Consider the following 6,237-nt stretch of genomic DNA (forward strand, 5'->3'; position numbering starts at 1 on the left):
AGGTCTCATTCTTTTTGGGAGAGCACTGTGCATCAAATTTTTTTAGCACATCTTCTAATTTCCCTCTTTTCTCCTCTGGATTAAATACAAATGTATTAAATACCTCTATCGCCTGTGGGCCTGCAACCGTAAGCAGCAATGCTATCTTCCTTGCGTCTGGCTTCGTACCGAATCCGATGGCTGCAATGTAGAGTTCGAATTGTTGTTTAAAAATCCACCAATTGTAGTCGACATTTTCCTCGAGATTCAAGCGCTCTGGTGGCTTCAAATTCTCCATGTCGCTTTTCACAATTTTCAGCAGATCTTCACCACCCTGGTACCATGTTATGTTCATTAATAACTTGACATTCTTATGCCCGGGGGCCTGAGAGATGGCAGCTGATTGCAGCGAGTCCCGGGAAACCAGGAGAGCTGCAGTGTGAGAACCACACACGTTGTCAGCGCAGGAGGAGGCTATTGGGCCCATCCCTGGAGCAACTGAAAAACCAACCCCCCTGCCCTGCTCTCCATGGCACTGGGATGAACCGCATATGGAAGCAAATTCAGACAGGAAGTGTGACTCGGATAGCAGCCATGCAGGGACGTTCCTGTTTTTTCATACAAAGACTTGTGAATAACTCAGCATCGCGTCTCTCTAGTACAGTGTTCTGGTACGATATACAGCTGAAGGAGCAGATACATGAACATAGACAGCATTTGAAAAAAGGCAAAGCTGTTAGTATCCTCCGGGATCCAGGCATCCCGGTGCTCAGAAATCTGAGCAGAGAAGAGCTCCTGGAACTGATGGCAACCAGTGTGGTATACCAGGAGAATCCTCTGATTGGCATCAATAAGCCTCCAGGGCTCCCCATCACAGGTAAAGAGCTCTGCTTGACCTCACTACTTCCAGAACTTCAGCAGTGATTGCATCTTTCAAAAGAGCTCCATATTGTAAAAGCAAGTAACACGGACTATTCTGGCCTGGTTCTGCTTTCCACCTGTCACCAAACCACCAAACACATTGAGGATGCTTTTCTGGACTGATGGACATTGTGACATCCTGGATGTTTTTACATGCAATAGCACCCTCTGGTGGCAGTTATTGTGTTAACAGTTTGTAAGCTGGAAAGGTCATCTGTTCCTTTCTTCCTGTGTGAGGTCATTTGACCTTTGTTCCTTTCTTCCTGTGAGAGGTCATTTGGCCTTCTTTCCTTTCTTCCTGTGAGAGGTCATTTGACCTTCTTACCTTTCTTCCTGTTGACCCCAGGAAGCAGTTTTACCAGGAAGAACCTGACTTAAGTAATGGAGAATTCCATGAGGGATTTTCAATCCAGTGTAATCTGACTTCATATGTTAGGCCAAACGCAATATCTTTTCACAAATTTGTTCAAGTAAAAGCTTCAAAACAGCAACCGCTTCAGGAAGAATTATTATGAATGAGTGTTTAACTTGCTGGATAGCTAGATAGGAGCACGTCTAGCGCGGCCAGTACAGTGAAAAGATATCAGTGAAAAGATATCAGTGAAAAGATAGCAATACGGCTAGCTGTGAAGAGCAGAGCAGGAGGAACCCAGAGTAAGCCTTAACCTCGTAGAGCACATCTACCTCACATCAACATGTCAGAAGATAATAGCGAAAATGCTTTGCAGCAAGTAGAAGGCCTTAAACAGGCAGACGAAACTGTAGAACGTGACAATCGGTCTATAAGCACCGGTTACTACAGGTCGCAAGTTGGCTCACGGTCATCGGGTGGTTCTAGAGTAAGCATAGCCCTTGCCAGAGCACGGGCTAAACTAGTAGCAGCTCAAGCCAGAGCTGCGCATACGGACAGTGAAATAGAAATAAAAGTAAGTCAGGCCCGTCTCCAAGCTGAATTCCAAGCGGAACAGGCCTGACACCAAGCGGAACAGGCCCGACACCAAGCGGAACAGGCCCGACACCAAGTGGAACGCCAGGCTGAACAGGCCCGACACCAAGTGGAACGCCAGGCTGAACAGGCCCGACACCAAGCGGAACAGGCCCGACACCAAGTGGAACGCCAGGCTGAACAGGCCCGTCTCCAAGCGACATTAGAGGCTCTGCAGCAACAAAAAGAGATAGATGCTGCATTAGCCGAGACACAAGTATTCGAGGCAATTTTGGAGGGAGCTGATCCCGAGACAGCTTACAAACCTTTAATTCCCGTTCCGTGGCAGAGTCCACGACAGCGCACCATAGATTACGTGAGCGACCATGCCGACATACAGTTTACAGGAGAAAGGGATGGAAGCCCGCACATCTCTACAGATGCAAACACTTCGTATAACATGCCGCAAGTTGCCAACCAAGGTCAAAGCAGACGGCGTGCCTCAAGCCGCAGAGTCTCCACTAGCAGAACTGAAGACACAGTGCAAAGGAATAGGACGCCGAATAGAGAAAGTCGGAGGCAAATCCCCTCTCGGTCCCTTGAGACCCCCAACAGAGCCCCCAGCCAAGGCAACCCTGGCCCAGGTCCCAGCACCTACGACCTCGCCAAATACCTTGCACACACCCACCTGGTGACTTCGGGGTTAATCAAGTTTGATGACAGGCCAGAGAATTATCGGGCTTGGAAGTCCTGCTTCCACGATGCCATATCGGGCTTAGACCTGTCGACAGGAGAAGAGCTCGGCCTCCTTATCAAGTGGCTTGGCCCAGAGTCCGCCTGACAGGACTGCAGGATAAAAGCGGCCAATGTGGGGCAGCTGCCAGAGGGGTTGAAGAAGGCTTGGGTGAGGCTGGAAGAAAGCTACGGCTCGCCCGAAGCCATTGAAAGGGCTCTCTTTGGCAGGTTGGCGAACTTTCCGAGGTTGACGAGTAGGGAACCCCAGAAGCTCCGCGACCTTGGAGATCTGCTGTCGGAACTCGAAGCCGCAAAGCAGGATGGCTACCTACCCGGTCTATCGTACTTAGACACTTCCAGAGGGGTAAGTCCCATCATTGAGAAGCTTCCATTTAACCTGCAAGAGAAGTGGATAACGTTTGGATCAAAGTTCAAGCTAAAGCACAATGTGGCGTTCCCACCATTCTCTGCGTTCGTTAAATTCATCCGTAAAGAAGCCAAAGCCAGGAACGACCCCAGCTTCAACTTCTTCTCCTCCCAACCAGCACTTGCCAGAAGAGACAAGTTCGACAGACATGGAAAGACACCAATATCTGTCCACAGAATGCAAGTGTCCTCAACTGAGCACACAAAGACTCAGAAGAAACCTAAGGATATGAGCAAACCATGCCCTATCCACAACATGCCCCATCCTTTAAAGAAGTGCAGAGGCTTCAGGGAGATGTCCCTGGAAGATCGGAAACAATACCTTAAAGAGAACTCTATATGTTTCAGGTGCTGCTCGTCCACGAGCCATCTCGCCAAGAACTGCAAGGTGGATGCAAAATGCACTGAATGTGAAAGTGATCGGCACGTTTCAGCACTACACCCAGGCCCAGCTCCTTGGAAGTCAGAAACGCCTCCTCCCGCATCAGAGCACGGCGGGGAGAGAGAGGGAGCTGTTGGTACGGAGATTACATCCAGGTGCACCGAGGTGTGTGGAGAAGGAGTGAGCGCAAGAGCATGCTCCAAGATATGCCTCGTTGATGTGTACCCTGCGGGATGTCGCCAGGAATCTGAAAAGATGTATGCCATACTAGATGAACAAAGCAATCGTTCTCTAGCAAGATCCGAGTTCTTCAATATCTTCAAGATCAAAGGAAGTTCGTCGCCTTACACGCTGAAGACGTGTGCTGGACTTTCAGAGACAGCCGGCAGGAGGGCCTACGGTTACGTTGTTGAGTCAGTCGACGGGAAGATTAGTCTCCCCCTTCCTACACTCATCGAATGTAATCAAGTCCCCGTCAACCGTTCTGAGATTCCCACTCCGAATGCAGCTCGTCATCACCGTCATCTGAGACGCATTGCAGACGAGATCCCACCTCTTGACCCAGATGCAAGCATACTTCTGTTGTTGGGTAGAGACATCCTGAGGGTACATAAGATAAGGGAGCAGATCAACGGTCCACATGACGCCCCTTTTGCCCAAAGGCTAGACCTCGGCTGGGTTGTTGTTGGAGATGTGTGCCTCAAGGGCGCTCACAAGCCATCTCAGTTGAGCACACTCAAGACTTCCATCTTGAAGAATGGTCGTCCAAGCTACCTTACCCCATGCAGTGGACAGAGCTGCGTGGTGTTTGACTCCAGTGCACCATATCAGGGCGTCTCTCTCAACGACGTACTCCTCACAGGGCCCGATCTTATCAACAGCCTCTTGGGAGTGCTCATGAGATTCAGGAAAGAGCCCGTCGCCATCACTGCCGATATCCAGCACATGTTTCATTGCTTCGTGGTGAGAGAAGACCACAGAGACTTCCTCCGCTTCCTGTGGTATCGGGACAATGACCCTAATAGAGACATTGTGGACTACAGAATGCGTGTCCATGTCTTTGGGAATAGCCCATCCCCTGCTGTCGCCATATACGGACTAAGGAGGGCTGCCAAGGAAGAAGGCGACGACTTTGGCAGTGATGTGAGAGGGTTCATCGAACGAGAGTTCTACGTCGACGACGCACTGAAGTCATTCCCGACCGAAGCAGAGGCCATCAGTACCCTCGGACGAGCCCAGGAACTACTTGCACTGTCCAACCTCAGGCTGCATAAGATAGCCTCTAACAGACCAGCAGTGATGGAGGCATTCCCCCCTGAAGATCCTGCTAAGGACGTCAAGGATCTAGACCTCTTCACTGATGACCTCCCCCTACAGCATAGCCTAGGGGTGTCGTGGAACATAGCAACAGACACGTTCACGTTCCAAGTCCTAGACGCCAAGAAACCCTTCACACGTAGAGGAGTGCTCTCTACAGTCAACAGCCTATACGACCCTCTCGGCTTCTTAGCTCCTGTCACCATACAAGGCAGGCTGCTCCTCAGGGAACTCTCCATATGCGCTGAAGAGTGGGATTCACCTCTCCCTGAAGAGATGGAAGCAGAGTGGGACAGATGGAGAGACTCACTCCAAGACTTACAGGAGATCCGAATACCTCGCTGCTATTCGTCTTTCTCTCCCTTAAATGCCCAATTCAAAGAGCTTTGTGTCTTTGCAGACGCATCCGCTAAGGCCATTGCAAGTGTGGCTTATCTGAAGGTCACCACTCAAGAAGGACAAAGCAAAATCGGCTTCGTCTTTGATAGAGGCAAGTTGGCGCACCAGCCAGACCTCACCATACCCAGATTGGAACTGTACGTAGCAGAACGCAACCTACCCCCTCACAGCAGTCTACGGAAGCTGCATCCTATCGTCGACACCAACGGACTGTCTCTGAGGTGGTTCTTCTTTTGTCGCCAGAGGACTCCAGTGACAAGGAGAGTTCGGACTATGTGGAGTCGTTATTGACCCCAGACGGGGAGTGTTCTGGACCGATGGACATTGTGACATCCTGGATGTTTTTACATGCAATAGCACCCTCTGGTGGCGGTTATTGTGTTAACAGTTTGTAAGCTGGAAAGGTCATCTGTTCCTTTCTTCCTGTGTGAGGTCATTTGACCTTTGTTCCTTTCTTCCTGTGAGAGGTCATTTGACCTTCTTACCTTTCTTCCTGTTGACCCCAGGAAGCAGTTTTACCAGGAAGAACCTGACTTAAGTAATGGAGAATTCCATGAGGGATTTTCAATCCAGTGTAATCTGACTTCATATGTTAGGCCAAACGCAATATCTTTTCACAAATTTGTTCAAGTAAAAGCTTCAAAACAGCAACCGCTTCAGGAAGAATTATTATGAATGAGTGTTTAACTTGCTGGATAGCTAGATAGGAGCACGTCTAGCGCGGCCAGTACAGATGTCTTCATCCAGGCTCGTAGTAAAAAGGAAACATTAGCCAGTTACTGTGCAGTGATGGTGGGTGTCCCAGAACCTGCAGAGGGAGAAATCAGCGTTGCTCTGAAACAACAGGACATTGGCAAGCAGGAGCTGGTGGTTCCTGTGTTGCATGCCACTCCTGGTACCATGTTATGTTCATTAATAACTTGACATTCTTATTATGAACACAGCTAGCTTTTGCTAGGCCTTTTATTGAGCACGTGCAGACTAGGTACTGTATCTGTGGAGGCTTCCATCTTGACTGCTGCCTTGTGGGTAGCCTAGTGCCTCATGGGTAATGTAGTCTTAATATCATACAGCTGGGTAGTGTAGTCTTATACATACAGCTATATACAGCTCTATGGCTCCACCTAGTGTCCACTCTAGAATGATATGTTAT

The 6,237-nt window shown here is 49.4% G+C and overlaps 1 pseudogene; it reads left to right on the forward strand.

Moving 5' to 3' along the window:
- Positions 1–519: 519 nt before the first annotated feature.
- Positions 520–6,008, forward strand: LOC147081786 (mitochondrial mRNA pseudouridine synthase Rpusd3-like; annotated as a pseudogene).
- Positions 6,009–6,237: the final 229 nt, after the last annotated feature.

Source organism: Somniosus microcephalus, unplaced genomic scaffold (genome assembly GCF_052327205.1).
Source record: "Somniosus microcephalus isolate GS21.2 unplaced genomic scaffold, FLI_Smic_1.0 scaffold373, whole genome shotgun sequence".
Taxonomy (NCBI): Eukaryota; Metazoa; Chordata; class Chondrichthyes; order Squaliformes; family Somniosidae; genus Somniosus; species Somniosus microcephalus.